Source organism: Hyperoodon ampullatus, assembly GCF_949752795.1.
Source record: "Hyperoodon ampullatus genome assembly, chromosome: 12".
Taxonomy (NCBI): Eukaryota; Metazoa; Chordata; class Mammalia; order Artiodactyla; family Ziphiidae; genus Hyperoodon; species Hyperoodon ampullatus.
Window position 1 is genome coordinate 79,422,146 of NC_136925.1, and position 17,041 is coordinate 79,439,186.

A 17,041-nucleotide genomic window follows, 5' to 3' on the forward strand; every position below is an offset into this window, starting at 1 on the left:
AGCTTAGAATACTTACATTAAGTTTAAAAACTTAGTGGTTTCAATGTAGGCAAAAAGCTTTGTTATATACATATGGATAACTTTATAGCTTGCTAATTATCTTTGGGGGGAATTTGTGAACAGTAAAAAATTTTTTTGTTGTTAGCTTGATTATCCAGAAGTCATATTTAAATGTACATTTGGGGTTTATTGCAGATTATGCAAAAATTCAGTAATCTTTACTAAGGTATGAGAATTTTCAGATTAGACTTATTTAATTTCGTCTTTAAGATGTAGGTGGTCTATAGCTTTTGTGTTTTAATGACTGAGATGTATTCTTGGTATATTTACATCCTTTGCTTTTATTGTATTTACTGCTTGCTGATGCAGTACTAGCAGAACCAGATGGTACCTCTGATTGGCCTCAGCAGAGAGACCACAGCTTCTCGTAGTATCTGAGATATTTAGGGTACACTGCCCATTTTCTGTCCAGTAAATGGAATGAGTCTCCATTTGTATACACTGTTAATATTCAACAAGGCAGACCTACAGCCAAACGAACTATAGTTAACCATTTCTTGCTTAACTGGAAATTCATGTTAAGACTTTAGAGTGGGCAAATAATACTTTGTTATTTATTGGTATGTTGCTGTCCACAGTACACCAAGACTTTAAAATCTTGTTAGTCTTCTTCTTTTGATAGTGTAAATGCTTAGAAGGAGTAGTTTCAACTTGTGGAAAAAGTTATTAGAGCACAAACATAGGTAACTTTTAATAGCCTCTTTTTCTAGCTCTTTTAATAACTTGGTCCATTTCCTTTTTCTCTGTATTTGCCCTTTGTTAATGGTGATGATGTTGTCCTACTTTTAAATTGCCTGGATTAGAGATTTTATCTCAACCATCATTAGAGATATATAAACCTATTTTTTTGCGGGACTTTGAAAGGGTCATAGTATTCTTTTTTTGTTTGTTTCATTTATTTATTTTTGGCTGCATTAGGTCTTCGTTGCTGTGTGCGGTCTTTCTCTAGTTGCGGCGAGCGGGGGCTGCTCTTCGTTGAGGTGCACAGGCTCTAGGTGCGCAGGCTTCAGTGACACGTGGGCTTAATAGTTGTGGCTCGTAGGCTCTAGAGCCACAGGCTCAGTAGTTGTGGCGCACGGACTTAGTTGCTCCGTGGAATGTGGGGTCTTCCCGGACCAGGGCTCGAACCCGTGTCCCCTGCATTGGCAGGCGGATTCTTAACCACTGCGCCACCAGGGAAGCCCAGCGTCATAGTATTCTTGCTGTTTTTCAAAATATACCTTACATTTGAACATTTGAAGATAAGCATTACTGAGTACAAATTAGTTTCGTACATACATATGTACATGTATATACACATACACTTTTTAGATAAGAATAGTCACAGTATTAAGACAAGACTCACCATAGGAAATATCATTAAATAGGTATGAAAAAGTCATGAAGATAAATCAGCTGTCATCAGTGAGGTTAATGATTAATTTGGAAATGGGATTTTTTTTTTTCTTCCTCTTGATGCTTCCCTCTTTTGATTGGTTTTCACTGCTCTCTGAGTGATGAATAAGAAAAAGAAAGAGGAGGAGGGAAAGAATGTGTATATTTGTGCAATTGGTGCATAAAATTTATTTTAATGCTTTAAAATATAGTAATATTAATTTACCTTATGTATTTCATTTGAAATAACAATTTCAAATCTGCCATTATAGGTTAAAGCATATGTTGTATTTGTTATTATCATAGTGAAAATCTAAATTTTAGACTTTTCTGAATGTATTTAATATTATTTGAATTGATCAGTGAGTTGAAATGATCTTTTCTTATAACATCAACTTACAATTGTATCTGAAACGTAAATATTGTATGAACCTTGTTTTGGGGGACTTGTGGTTATTTTGAGAATGATGGAGGTAAGATTCACAAAGAACTTTGATTCATTCAATAGGGAGCTCAGTTACAAAATTTATTTTTCAGTTAAGTAAATCTTTTCAGTAGATATATGCAGAATTCAGATGCGTGTAAATTTTTGTACACTGAATTTGTTTCCTCTTCATTATGTCCTAGGAAAGGATTGTCCTTTCTTTCACCTTAGGTCACCAGTGACCTTTCCCAGTCCCTGTCTGTTCACGCTCTTTGCCCGCTGGGTCAGAGTGCGGGGCTGCCCCTGTGCCACAGAGCCCGTCTTTCCCGTGTTGTTAGCTAGATGCCCTTAAACAGCGTATCTGGATGTTGTCCATAACCTGGAAATGATTCTGTTAAACTGTTGTTATTGGTAATGCTGCTTGGTAGCCAGTATTTTAATTTTAGTTACTGAGTATTATAAGTTGAAACAAATATTTGAATATTTTGCTCATTTTGCCCTTACAGTACAAACATTTTACAAAAATGAGGGTAAAATGGGAAATTGAGAATGATAATGTTAGTGGTGAGAAATGTGTCTGAAAAATATAATACAAAGATGTGAAACATTTGGAGAGGATAAATGTAGAGAATATTTTGTCCTAACTGATTATTCGTTGCCCCTTAGCAAAAAAGTAAATCCTCCTTGGAGATTATGTTTTAGAAGGAAAAGTATAAATTAATCATTTCTTCTCTTCTCCCACGTCGTTTTCATGCTCATCCTCATCTTCATCACCATAACTCTGTCTGGTGTGGAAGCCCCACTGGGATTACCTTTGCTCTTGGGTTTTGTACGTTTTTAGAAATCTCCTGTGCGAGTGTAGGATTACCTCTAATCTCAGAATTCTTGTCACCTCCAGTGGTTATAAGAATAGAGTCTGCTGAGGTTAGTTGGATCTGCATTTGAATCTCACTACCACCGCTTCTGGCCCTGTGATCTGAGCAATTTCTTTGACTTTTCACCTGTTTGTTTTGCTGAAAATGGGAATAAAAGTTCTTTTTCACAAGGTTATTGTCAGGATTACTTAAGGTCATGTAAGTACAGCACCTCAGTAAGTGGTAGCTCATTTTTGTTGTTAATGGTTAATTCTGGCTTGAGGTTCTTTGCTGCCTGCTTGGAGTGAAGGAATGGGAACAGATCTCTTACAACTTGTGAGTAGAACCCGGACACATAGAGCACGGCTCTCAGCCTGCAGCCAGCTGACTTTTGCTCCAGAGGGAAGCACTGTTGTAAACAATGGTTAGCTTCTGGTAACACTGGTTCTGTTTGTGAGTTGAAATTTTTCTTGGGCTGAAAAATTTAACTTCAGTTTAGTGTGCTTCTGGAATGCATTCCAGGTTCCAAACAATTTGACTTAGAGATGAACTTTAGTGTAACTTATTTGTAAATTATTTCAATAACGGTCACCAGGTAAAAACATACCCTGCTATTAATATCTCAGTTGATTTTATTTGTGTTTGTGTGTGTGTGTGTCAACAAAATTATCCAGAAAATATTCAATATGAATGTAAATCTCTATTCAAAATAAGTTTGTTGGTCTAGGCTAAAACTGTATCCCGTTCCAGCCCAAGGGTGGGTGGTGGTTAGATTTGTACTGTTTATGTCGTGCTCAAGCTGCCTGCCTGTCATATGTTGGACCTGGTTCTCTCTCAGCCTTGTGTTGACCATCCTACCTATTCCTGGATCTCTAGTGGAGAAAGATAATTTTGCCCCACTGTGTGTCTTGTGTGGAAGTGTAGATGGCTAATTTTCTCTGGGTGCTGACTTTTCTCTCTGCTGCTGGGGAAGCTATGATGCTAGTCATACCTATAAACGACACACTGCTGTGTCCTCATTCATCCTCATGTATCCTCAGATTCACTGTGGATGACATTTGTAGAAATGTATTTCTAATTAAAAATTATTATCACAGAGTAAAAACAGAAATTTTGGGGGGGATTTTTGGGCTTAGGATTCAAATAGTTTGAATTCAGACATTCCTGTTTTTGCTTCTACTTGCCTGTGATCTTGAAAAAACTATGACTTCTCTGAAATTGCAATGTCTTCGGTAAAATGAGCCTCCTATCCTTATTGATGGTAGATTACATGAGCTACCTGATGTAAAGAGCTAACAAATTCCTTCCTACATACAGTCGGACTTAGTTTATTCCCATGTCATTTAGCCTCAAGCTCCTTATCTTTATTTTTTTTAATTTTTTAATTTAAAATTTTTTTAACATCTTTATTGGAGTATAATTGCTTTACAACGGTGTGTTAGTTTCTGCTTTATAAAAAAGTGAATCCGTTATACATATACATATGTTCCCATATCTCTTCCCTCTTGCATCTCCCTCCCTCCCACCCTCCCTATCCCACCCCTCTAGGTGGTCAAAAAGCACCGAGCTGATCTCCCTGTGCTATGCGGCTGCTTCCCACTAGCTATCTGTTTTACGTTTGGTAGTGTATATATGTCCATGCCAGTCTCTCACTTTGTCACAGCTTACCCTTCCCCCTCCCCATATCCTCAAGGCAATTCTCTAGTAGGTCTGTGTCTTTATTCCCGTCTTACCCCTAGGTTCTTCATGACCTTTTTTTTTCCCTCTTAGATTCCATATATATGTGTGTTAGCATACGATATTTGTTTTTCTCTTTCTGACTTACTTCACTCTGTATGACAGACTCTAGGTGCATCCACCTCACTACAAATAACTCAATTTCGTTTCTTTTTATGGCTGAGTAATATTCCATTGTATATATGTGCCACACCTTCTTTATCCATTCATCTGTTGATGGACACTTAGGTTGCTTCTATGTCCTGGCTATTGTAAATAGTGCTGCAATGAACATTGTGGTGCATGTCTCTTTTTGAATTATGGTTTTCTCAGGGTATATGCCCAGTAGTGGGATTGCTGGGTCGTATGGTAGTTCTATTTTTAGTTTTTTAAGGAACCTCCATACTGTTCTCCATAGTGGATGTATCAATTTACATTCCCACCAGCAGTGCAAGAGTGTTCCCTTTTCTCCACACCCTCTCCAGCATTTATTGTTTGTAGATTTTTTGATGATGGCCATTCTGACCAGTGTGAGATGGTATCTTATTGTAGTTTTGATTTGCATTTCTCTAATGACTAATGATGTTGAGCATTCTTTCATGTGTTTGTTGGAAGCTCCTTATCTTTAAAACGGGGATAATAACATGTAGCATAATTTAACACAGAGTTAATTGAGAAAAGGGGGTGTGTATTCAGAGAAAATTTCTGGATGAGATATATCAATCAGTAAATAGTGGAAGAGCTTGGGAATGTGTTAGTTTCCTATTACCATGTAATAAATTACCACTAATTTAGAGGCTTAAAACAATGCGTTTTATTATGTCATGGTCTCCGTGGGTCAGCAGTCTGGGCACGGTGTAGCCAAGTCCTCTGCTCAGGGTGTCAGTTGGGGCCAGGGTATCATCTGAGGTGTGGGGTTCTCTTCCAAGCTCATGTGGTTGTTGGCAGAATTTATTTCCTGAAGCTGTAGAACTTAGGGCAGCTTGCTTCTTCAAGGCCAGCTGGAGGGAGTTGCTAACCCTATTAAAAGGGCTCTCCTGATTAGGTCAGGCCCACCCAAGATAATCTCCCTTTTGATTAACTCAAAGTCAATCAATTAGTGACCTTAATTTCATCTGCAAAGTCTCTGACCTTTGTCATATAATGTAACTTAATCATGGGTTTAACATCCCAACATATTCCCAGGCCCTTGCAGTGCTCATGGGGAGAGGATTATACAGGGTATGTACATCAGGGGCCAGGCATCTTGGGAGCCATCTGAGAATTCTGCCTACCACAGAGTGGGAATGGATTGGGAAAGGTTTACATTCCTTAGTTCGTAGAGCTCTGAACTTTAAAAATTTTTTTAAATAGTAACAATTCAAAAGCCCAAGATAATTTTTTAAAATTCACTTGACAGGAGAGTGCCTCCAGAACTTCTAAGTAAAAATTACGAAATTGAAATTCTAGAAGGAGTTTTAGCTCATATCTATGAAGTCAACAATAGCAGGTCTCAAATTTTATTGAGCACTTAACAGTCTCTGAGGGACTGACCACCAGAAATAAGAAGTTAATGGTCCAGGGGAGCCCAGTGGTTTGCTCAGTGTCACAGCACCAGTGAGTGAGGGCTGGCAGTGAGCTGCCCATTTCACCTGGTGTCTCACCTTTGTCTCTCTGAGTATAAAATTATACATATCTTCATTATTAAGAATTTTTCCTTAGTGACCAGTGGAAGATGAACATTTAGTAAGCAGGTAAACCTAAGCTTGAGTACTGTAGTTTGAAATCAGTCCCCTAAGCTGAGAGGCTTACCCACTGTTTGTTAAAATAGGAGGCTGTCTCTGCCACATCTTTTCAGGTAGACCCTTGCTCTCTCCTTAGTAATCCTTTAGGATTCAGGTGAGCAATTGAATTATAGCAGTCTCTTCATGTGCAACTGGATCTAGCCAGAGGAACCTATAGACATCAGACATGGAATTGGCTGTGGTTCAGAGATACTTCTCTTTAAAACAATCTTCTAGGGCTTCCCTGGTGGCGCAGTGGTTGAGAGTCCACCTGTCGATGCAGGGGACATGGGTTTGTGCCCCAGTCTGGGAAGATCCCACATGCCACGGAGCGGCTGGGCCCGTGAGCCATGGCCGCTGAGCCTGTGAGTCCGGAGCCTGTGCTCCATGGCGGGAGAGGCCACAGCAGTGAGAGGCCCGCGTACCGAAAAAAAAAAAAAAGACACTTCAAACTTACAGGAGTTTTTTGGTATTTTGAGTCTTTTGAAGGAAATAAATAGAAAAATCATGGAAATAAGTCACAGTTTATGTGATTGGCATCTCTTCATATTGCATTGTTGTTGTCTCACATTATATTATATAAGTGAGAAGTGCCAGTCTAAGGTGTGCTGTGCAGCACAGTAGCCTTTGGATACATGTGGCTGTTGAGCACTTGAAGTGCAGCTAGTACAATTGAGGAGCTGAATTTGAAATTTTATTTAATTTTAATGAGTTTAAAGTTAAATAGATGCATGTGGTTAGTGGTTGTCATAATGACAGCACAGAATATAGAACGTTTCTCTTGTCATAGCAAGTTCATTTGAGCAGTGCTGGTGTAAGTGAATGTAGTTTATAAGTTCATGTAATAAAGAGCCAACTAAATGAGTTTTAATATCCATTCTGGTTCTCAAATTCTGTGCTTTATTGTTTCCTATAAATTACCTTAAAATGCATTTTATTAGGATATGTAGGTTTATTTTATTAGTGAGTGTCTAAGTTGCTCATCTTCCTGCATATATATTTTTACTTTTATGCAGTGAAACCAATTTTTATGTTGTTTTAAAAGGAACTTAGTTTTTTTAAGCATCACAGAATTCCCACTATTAAATTAAGAAGCTAGAGGCACATGAAATTCATAAAGAACATTCCATTTAGTTTATATTTTTAACTCTCCAAAACCATTCGTTGAATGAGCCTGCCCCCTGCCCCCATGAACACATTTATTTTTGGTTCAGTTTGATTTATTAACTTATCTCAATAGCTATAACATCAGATTTATTTTAAAATTCCTTCATAACCATTTAGTGACAATTCTTTACTCTGATTATGAATAGAAAACAGGAAAATATTGAGATGTGTATTTGTGGTTATAATGAAAACATGTGTTGTGGTCTGTGTCTTTTTGTTTTATTTCCAACTCCCAAACTTCTTGGCTATTCTGGTTAGTTTTTACATGGCTTAAACAGAGGTTTTCTGTGTATCTCAAAAGTTTTCCTTATGGAACGTTTTTCTACAACATTTTGCTCGATTAATTTAGATGTGATTTCCCAAAGGGCACCTAACTTGAAAAAATTATGTTATTCATTCAGGGATTGACAATGCCCAGATTTTAGGAGAACAAAAAAACCCCAGAGAGTGTGGGGAGGAGTGAAGTAAAAACTGTAGTTTTGAATTTTGAGTTTTCACTGTGGGTATATTTCAAAGCTATCTATGTACATTTTACTTTTAATACTCTGGATAAAGATGTGCAATCTAAACAAGTTCAGATTGACTACAGTTCAGGGTTTTAAAGCATGTAAACTCTTTGGGGAGCTTTAGTTTTATAAACCTTGTAATAACAAAGTCATATGAGTCCTGCAATCATTATTCATACTTCTTAGTTTCCCACAAGGGAAGCATTATTGACTCTTCTTTCTGCAGAGCATACCTCATTTTAAAACACATTGAATTATGGTTATCAAATAGTGTTATAGTAAATACTCTTGTTTGGTTAATGTACATGAAAGCCTAATTGTGTGGAGATAGAGAGCAAAGTGTTGCAATTTTGCCTAAGATTGGAGAGGGTAAAGGTTAAATTGTTCCTTGAAAACGTAAAAACACAGAACAGAAAACAACCCTCAGTACTGTTCTCTGCCATCTTCTTCACACAAGACATATTATGTCAATGAAATTCAGATAACTAAAAAGCCAAGTGAAAGCAGGTATAAAAATCTCCTATCTTTTAGTTTACCTTTTGTTAGATATTGGCAGGTTTGTTACAACTCAGTGGGTAGCATCACATGGAACGTAGAATGTATTGGCTGTGTTTTGTTGTGTTGTTTTAACTGTAGTGTCAGGGTTTCAAATATACATTTTTACTTATCACAGCCTATCTTCAACGTTTATTATACCACTTCACAGGTAGTGTAAGAAGCTTACAGCAGTGTACTGTTTTCTCCCCTTGGGCCTTTTTGCTATTATTATCACAGGTTTATAATCACTTATACATTTTATTTACCCACCTTTTTTTTTTTTTTTTTTTTTTTTGCGGTACGCGGGCCTCTCAGTGTTGTGGCCTCTCCCGTTGCGGAGCACAGGCTCCGGACGCGCAGCCTCAGCGGCCATGGCTCACGGGCCTAGCCGCTCCGCGGCATGTGGGATCCTCCCGGACCGGGGCTCAAACCCGTGTACCCTGCATGGGCAGGCGGACTCCCTACCACTGCGCCACCAGGGAAGCTCTATTTACCCACCATTTGATGGATATTTGGGTTGTTTCACTTTTTGGTTATTATGAATAATTCTGCCAGGAACAGTCATGTGTGAGTCTTTCTGTAGACATAATGTTTTCATTTCTCTTGAGTAGTTACCTACTAGTGGAATTTTGCTAGGACATGTGGTAAATTTCTGTTTAACAATTTAAGAAAGTGCTAAGCTGCTTTCCAAAGTGGCTGTACCATTTTACATTCCTGCCAGCAATGTTCCTCTCCACATCCTCACCAATATTTATCTTCTTTCTCTTCTTTGTTAGCCATTCTTGTGGATGTGACTGCGTTTTTGTTTTTTTGCTCTTCGCGGGCCTCTCACTGCTGCGGCCTCTCCCATTGCGGAGCACAGTCTCCGGACGCGCAGGCTCAACGGTCATGGCTCACGGGCCCAGCCGCTCCGCGGCATGTGGGATCCTCCCGGACCGGGGTACGAACCCATGTCCCCTGCATCGGCAGGTGGACTCTCAACCACTGCGCCACCAGGGAAGCCCGTGACTGGGGTTTTAATTTTCATTTCCCTAATAGCTAATGATATTGAACATCTCTTCATGTGGCATTCACCATTTGTATACCTTCTTTAGGGGAAATGTCTATTTAAATCTTTTGTCCATTTTTAAATTGAATTATTTTCTCTTCTTCTTATTGAGTTTTTACGGGTTCTTTATATATCCTGGCTACAAGTTCTTTATCAGATATAATTGGCAGATATTTTTTCACAGTCTGTGGCTTATCTTTTCACTTTCTTAAAGGTATCTTTTGAAGCCTCGCTCCCCCAAAGCCTTTAATTTTACTGAAGTTCAGTTTAGCATTTCTAAAACCACATCTGATTTTTGTGTGAAGTGTATGATTGCTTCATTTTTGAAAGATATTTTCACTGAATATAGAATTTTAGTTTGACAGTATTTTTCTTTCAGTACTTTAAAGATATTGCTCCGTTGTCTTCTGGTTTTCTGTTTCTGACAAGAAGTCTGTCTTGTTGTTCTTTGCGTAATGTGTTATGTGCACCCACCCCCCTTAAAATTATCACTGGTTTTAGGCAATTTGATCATTATATGCCTGTAGTCATATGTATAGCTGTGTGGCTGTAGTTTTCTTTGTCTTTTCCTTGGAGTTCATTGACTGTTTTGGATCTGTGTATTTACAGATCATCAAATTTGGAAATTTTTCAGCCATTTTTTTCTTCAAAACTGATATTGAGAGAATATTATTTCTTCCATAAATTTTGTTATTGCCTTTGAGTTTTACTGTGTAAACATGTGCTAGACATCATTTTAGTGTTGTTTTGAAAGAAACATGGAAGTCCCAGTATATGGTACAGAATCCATTTCTTCACCATGAAAAATCTTCGTTCTTCTGCAATACAAATTATTAAAGACTGTCGTGTGTCATTATGTAAGTTATTTTCACTGTGCTACTTTATTAGATGGATCTTTACTTAAAAACCTATTTAGTTCCATGGTAGGAGTATCTCCATTAATATAATCCAAAAAAGAATTTAATTTGAGAGTTTTGTTAGTTTAAAAAAGAACTATTTCCTTTGGAGAATCATAAGTTCTACCTTGCAGTAGGATATATTTAAATGTGGTATATTACTTTTTCCAGCTACATATTTTTTTCCAGGCTTCCTTATTATAGCAGAATCAAACTGTTATTCTGTTTGTTCCAAATCTCTTTCCATTTTTTATCCAGATGGCAGCTGACTCAAGTGTACATGATAGTACATTTACATTTCTGAGTTAAAAGTAATAAACCTGGTTTTTTGTTTGTTTTGTTTTGTTTTTTTTGGTGTTTTTTGGTTTTGTTTTGTTTTTTGCTGTTGAATTGCTTAATGAATGAAAGAAGATTTAAATGTCTTTGGTGCTTATGTCTCAGTTTGTAAAATGAATAATCCTGAAAGTACTAGTGGTGTTGATAATGCTACCTGATTGTGATTTAAGAATTTTACTTTCTGTCATTAGTTTGCATATTTTTCTGCTTACGGTATCATTGAAAATTCTCAATTTACAGAGATCCCACCTTTGCAAACATAAGTATATAGTATATCATGTTATAATAAAATACCTATCTAAAGTAACTGCTGAAATGCCTAGTTGGAAACTTTTATCCTTTCTAGGTCAAGTTCCCGTGTTTCCCTTATACAGAATAAGGCAAACTGACTCAGTTGTAAACTCTCCATATCCTGCCATGGGGAGAAATTACCCACCCCAGTGACAGGTATGGGAGGCTGGGAGGACAGGATGCTCTGCTCATTTTCTTTGCTGCTGAGGGTATTAGAAATTACTACTTGCTCTACCTGAATTTGCACTTGGTAATGGTCCAGGAACATTAGAGATTTGCATGAAATACACACATGAATTATTTTTAGTCAGTTCGTTCTTCCTTTTAAATGCTGAATGCAATGTGGCTTTTCTTTCTTTCTTTTTTTTTTTTTAAATCACCCAATTTAAAAGACTCTAAAGAAAGTATCTTTAAAAGTTTAGTATTTCTCATTAAACATTCATCAAAATTTCTAATAAGGCTTAGATCCATAATTATAGTGTTATAATTTGATTAGTATATCTGGAAAAGAATTGAGCTCCTTTCTATGTGCCAGGCAGTGTGCTGACTATTGGGGATACCGAGTTGAAATTCATGGTGCCTTCCCCTGAGGGGGGTGTCTGGTCGAGTGGCAGAGGCACTCCATGAAGCGGTGCCATGGAATGAACTCTGTGTTGTCAGCTGAGGCCCTGTAGGAGACCCAGTGAGGGTTACTCTGCAGCTGAGGGAAGACCTTTCAGACTGTGGAGAGGGTCTGTCCTGTGCAGCAGTGTGGAGACTGTACATTGCAGAGGGGGCAGTCGTTTTCCATGTGCCAGGAGCTGAGATTTTAGCTTGAAGCATCGAAGAGCCTTCGACATACAAAGTAGTGCATAGATCTTGGTGGATGTTTTTGGAGATAACCCCTTTCAATCATTTTCATTCACTGCAAGAAACAATTTCATGGTAAATCTACTCAGTATTTATTTTGATACTTACATTTTGGTATAGATCTCTGTCATCCTGGCAGTTGTGTGAAACCACTGTTCTTTTTTTTTTTTTAATACATTTATTTATTTATTTGTTTTTATTTTTGGCTGCACTGGGTCTTCGTCGCTGCGTGTGGGCTTTCTCTAGTTGCAGTGCGCAGGCTACTGTTCGTTGCAGTGCGCGGGCTTCTCATTGCGATGGCTTCTCTTGTTGCGGAGCACGGGCTCTAGGCGCGCGGGCTTCAGTAGTTGTGGCTCATGGGCTCTAGGTGCGCGGGCTTCAGTAGTTGTGGCACACAGGCTTAGTTGCTCCGCGGCATGTGGGATCTTCCCAGACCAGGGCTCGAACCCGTGAACCCTGCATTGGCAGGCGGATTCTTAACCACTGCACCACCAGGGAAGCCCCACTGTTCTTGTTTAATTCATGACTTGGCGAGAAAAACAAAAGGTGTCTAATTTCTTGAGACTTCTAGCAAGCATCCTCACTTGTCTACTTCTGTGTGTGGTGCCAGAGCTGTCCCGACTGTCAGAAGGCACCGCGAGTCTCTTTCTCTAAGACTGCCCACACACTCACATTAGCCGTGGATGCACAGGGCAGATGAGGTTTGGTTTGGTTTTATTGAGAGGTGGTAGTAAAGCAGGAAATGGGAGGTAATTAATGGCCTACTTAACTGAAATTGGGAAATGGAGAGTGCCTGCCTTTCTTCATGTCTAGTGTATAGAATCAAACATGGGAAAACAAAAATGGGTTAAAGGCACATATGTCCCTTTTTAAGTTTTCAAAACTAGATAAAATTGAGAAAAGTGTAATTCATTGGTGATACTAAAAAATGAAACGAAACTGTCTTTTTTATATAAAATATTGATATGTCTATATATCCTTAAATGCACATTCATACAATCATTAATATATGTTATTTTTTAAATTCTTCAATTTGGTATTTTTTGATGACCTTTGAGTAGATGAGGATTATAGCTTGCTTTCCACCCTCTCTTTCCCACTCTTCACCATCCTCCCAATGTAATTACATCTCAACTTTTGGTTAAGCCTATATTACTATTTTCATTATTGTATCATTTAAAGTGTTGTTCATATTAATGTAAGTAGTATACAGTACTATAATTACACTTCCTTTCTTGGGTAACTTTTACTTTTGCCTGGAGTTAAAATTTGCCTCATTTTTTTCTCATGGTTGGTTTCCTTTGAACATCCAACTAGCTCTTCCCACACCCTTCACCAGCTCAGCAATAAGACAGCTTTTCATACTGTTGTACCTATCAGATACTTGTTCTCAACGCTATTTTTTTCCTCTTAAGAGACATACTCTCTGAATTTCCAGAGTCTCCTGTCCCAATGTGGAGTGGTTGTTCTTTTCAGATGTATACAGCTGTATCCTGGGGTGTCCCTTCATTATTTTTCTGACTCTTAGCCTCTTATTTATGGATCTTCTGTTTCCTAAATCACTTATTTGATTGTGCACAATCTTCAGTAGCTTCATGAGAAAGTGTGCTTGGGAGGTAAATTTTTTGACCTTGTATTTTTAAGATACCTTCAGTATACCCTCACATTTAAATACCTTGGCTAGGCTAGACAGAATAATCTATGATGGAAATAATTTTCTCTAAGAATTAAAACAATAAAACGTTCTAACTTCTGACATCCTTGCCTTCTGACATCTCGTGTCGCTGTTGAGAAATCAGATGCCGTTTTGCTGAGTGGTCCTTCCTTAGTATGTGACCCACTCCTCCATCCCTTCTAGGAGCTGTTAGGAGTTTTCACCCATGTTCTAAAATAATGAAGTGGGTTTCTTTGGATTTTTGTTGTTGTTGTTGTTGTTCAGCAACACAGTTGTTGAATTGTGTGCTGGGCACGAAGTTTATACTAGTCTTCATTTCTGGGCAATTACGAGATTTATTTGATAATTTCTTTCTCTCCCTTTATCTACTCTAATTCTGAAACTCCTGTTGGTTGGATTTGGAAACTGGATTGACCTTTTCTCTCCTCTACTAATTTTTCCATTCCTTTATTATTTTCTAAGTGATAATGTTGACTTTATCTTACAACCTGATTATTATTTTATTTTTCTTTTTATATTTTTTATCTCCAAGTGTTTATACTCTGTTGCTTTTTATAGCATCCTTTATTTGTTTCATGTCATAAATGCAATATCTTTTTTTCCTCTTTGAAACAGAATGTTATTTTTAAAAAATGTTTCTTCTATTCCTTGCATCATCTCTGTTTCTTCTGAGTTATTCTTTTTACTTTTTATCATCTCTCTTATGCCAGAGGCTTTGCTCAAGCGTGTTCTTATACGAGTGTGAAGCACTGAACTACTGTTGGGAAGCCCTCCATGTGAGCTGGACTTGTGGACTGGCAGGCGTTTCTTTAGGGCCATCATGTTATCAGCCAGCTTTCTCACTGGGAACTTCATCAGGTTGATGTCTGAAAATCTTTTTCTCTGGAGTTCATCGTTTATTTTTTTCAAGAGGAGGTACCTGTAGTCTTCTGCTTGGAGAGGTGGTGAGTGAGGTTTACGCTTGGCTGCTGACATTCTGGAGCTGGATTAGGGACGGGGGTTTCAGGTCTCAGTGCTCAGTGCTTATCTCATTATAGCCTGTTGCCATCTCCTGGGCTGTTTCCTCCCTGGGAGCCCTGAACATTTCTGGTTTCATGTCTACAGAGAATCCCCCTTATCTAATAGGGATGGTAGTGGTCTGGTGCTTTGGATTTACAGACTTTCATTTAATTCCCTTGATTTTAGTCTGGAGATCACCAGCTCTTGAGCTTTCCAGGTTATGCAGGCTATCTTGGTTTGTTCCTTATTGATATCCTATGTCTTGTGCCCCTCAGACATTCAGGATTGGCCTTCCTTCTCTCTGAGTTGTTTCTCATCCTTCCATTTCCTTTTACATCTGCATATATTGTTAGTAATATTGTTTCGGTTAACAGATAACCTCAAAACCTCATTTTATTAAAGCAATCATTTTAGTATCTCTCCCTGTTTCTTTGGGTCAGGAATTCAGGAAAGGTGAGGTTTTGGCCAGCCATCTCTCACATGGTTGCAGACAAGACATTGGCTAGAGTTGGGAGGAGGGCACAGAGCAGCTGGCAATTGGCTGGTCATCTCTTCATGATGTATCAGAGCAAAAGCTTAGAGGTAGAAAACAGTGTAGCACGGTTGTGCTGCAGCGGTAGTGCGGCCTAGCTCCAGAAATAGGAGTAAGCCATGGGAGATGGACCCATTAGCTTAATAATCACTGGAACTAATTCTCTTTTCAGCTTTCCCTTGGGTCTTTTCAAATTTCTACTTAAATCTTGTCTCAAAATACAATTTTCAGATCCTTATTTTTGTCCCACGGGGCTCTTATTCTGCTGTTTTAAAGGAACCTGAACATGACTGTGGAAGAAAAGGACATTCTGGATACATGAGAAATGCGCCAAAGCAGTTATTTTCCAAATTGGGACCTGGATCTCCTTGGACCTGTTTGGTGTCTGCTGGCATTTTAGGAATTTCCGAGGGGTGTGTCATAATGATGTGATGTTACTGGAAAGTAAAGTGAGGAAAAGCAGCTCTCTCTGAATGCTTTGGAGAAGGTTCCAGGGAGGGAGGCCGTGGGTGGTGCAGGTGCGAGGTGGAAGCGGCTATGGCTGAATCTCCAGCACAGATCTGGAAAGAAATCAGAAGATTTTGCTCAGCTAAACAGAGTGTTCAGAAACTGTTTTTGCGAGTAAAGACTTTCATTTTCAGATAAACACGGTAGATTATTATTAAACACTGCTTTATTTTTTTTTAAAGTTCTTATGGAAAGAAAGCTTCAGTGTATGTTAAACATTTTGAGATGCTTTCAGGCTGTGGCTCTTAAGAGCAGCCCATGACATATTTTATTGATAGCAGACTTTGAAAGAAAAAAGAGTAAAGAGTAGTGAGAATATTGTGTTCTGTAAAAATTACTAAAATGATTTAAAATCGATAGTAGTTTTTGGATTGTCCCTTTCTAAAATCAATGTAATAATATCCCCAGCTTTGAGAAACTTAGCTGGCAAAGTCTTATTTAGTGTTTGTGTATAGAGCGTAAAGAAAGGTTTTTAATTCAGAGTAAATGTTCGTGTTCAAAAGACAGTACCTGAATCTGGAAGAAGGAAATCTTTAAATTTGAATTGTAAGGCTGTCTGCTCATACTTAATTGACCCATGTTTAAACATGGGTTGCAATGGATCATTTGCTATTTAACGGGCATTAACGACCTCAGGTAACTCCTGTTTTTATATTACATTGGCTGTTTATTTTTTGTTAATTTACCTTAGTATTCAGCTTCCTATAGACAAAGTTTTTCTTTTTATAAGTATAAAAAACTACTTACTGTGTCTTGAATCTTTCTCTTTTTATTAAAACTTTTATACAGATATTGGGTTTTTTTTCGCGGTACGCGGGCCTCTCACTGTTGTGGCCTCTCCCGTTGCGGAGCACAGGCTCCGGACACGCAGGCTCAGCGGACACGGCTCACGGGCCCAGCCGCTCCGCGGCATGCGGGATCCTCCCGGACCGGGGCACGAACTCCTGTCTCCTGCATCGGCAGGCGGACTCTCAACCACTGCGCCACCAGGGAAGCCCCAGATATTGGGTTTAATTGCATACGCTTTTTATATAGTCCTAGAACCATATTGATAATAAAGCTTAAACATCTGCACATTGTTGCAAAACTTAATTCTGCAAGAAAACTCACACCGAAGTGTCATGATACTGTCCAGATCATCTTTAGAAAGTTGATTGTGCCCTGCTTTTCACCTTGGATCAGGCTGCAGGAACTGATATGCTCACTGAAGCAAAGCCAAAACAGAAACTTTACAACTTTCATTTTGAGAGGAGATGTTCCGTTGTACGAGGTAATTTTCACTAATATTCTTACCTCCTGCTATTTTTCTGTCAATTTTTATCAATTTCTACCGAATTTCCTTTGCTTGGAAGGCTTTTGTTTTTTTTTAAATTAATTAATTAACGTATTTTTGGCTTCATTGGGTCTTCACTGCTGCACGCGGGCTTTCTCTAGTTGAAGCGAGCGGGGGCAACTCTTTGTTGCGATGCACGGGCTTCTCATGGCGGTGGCTTCTCTTGTTGTGGAG

At 38.5% G+C, this 17,041-nt stretch overlaps 1 protein-coding gene across 3 annotated transcripts in view; it reads left to right on the forward strand.

Moving 5' to 3' along the window:
• Window positions 1-17,041, forward strand: part of ARID1B (AT-rich interaction domain 1B) — a 409,620-nt gene that overhangs the window by 183,845 nt on the left and 208,734 nt on the right. The window lies entirely within an intron of this gene.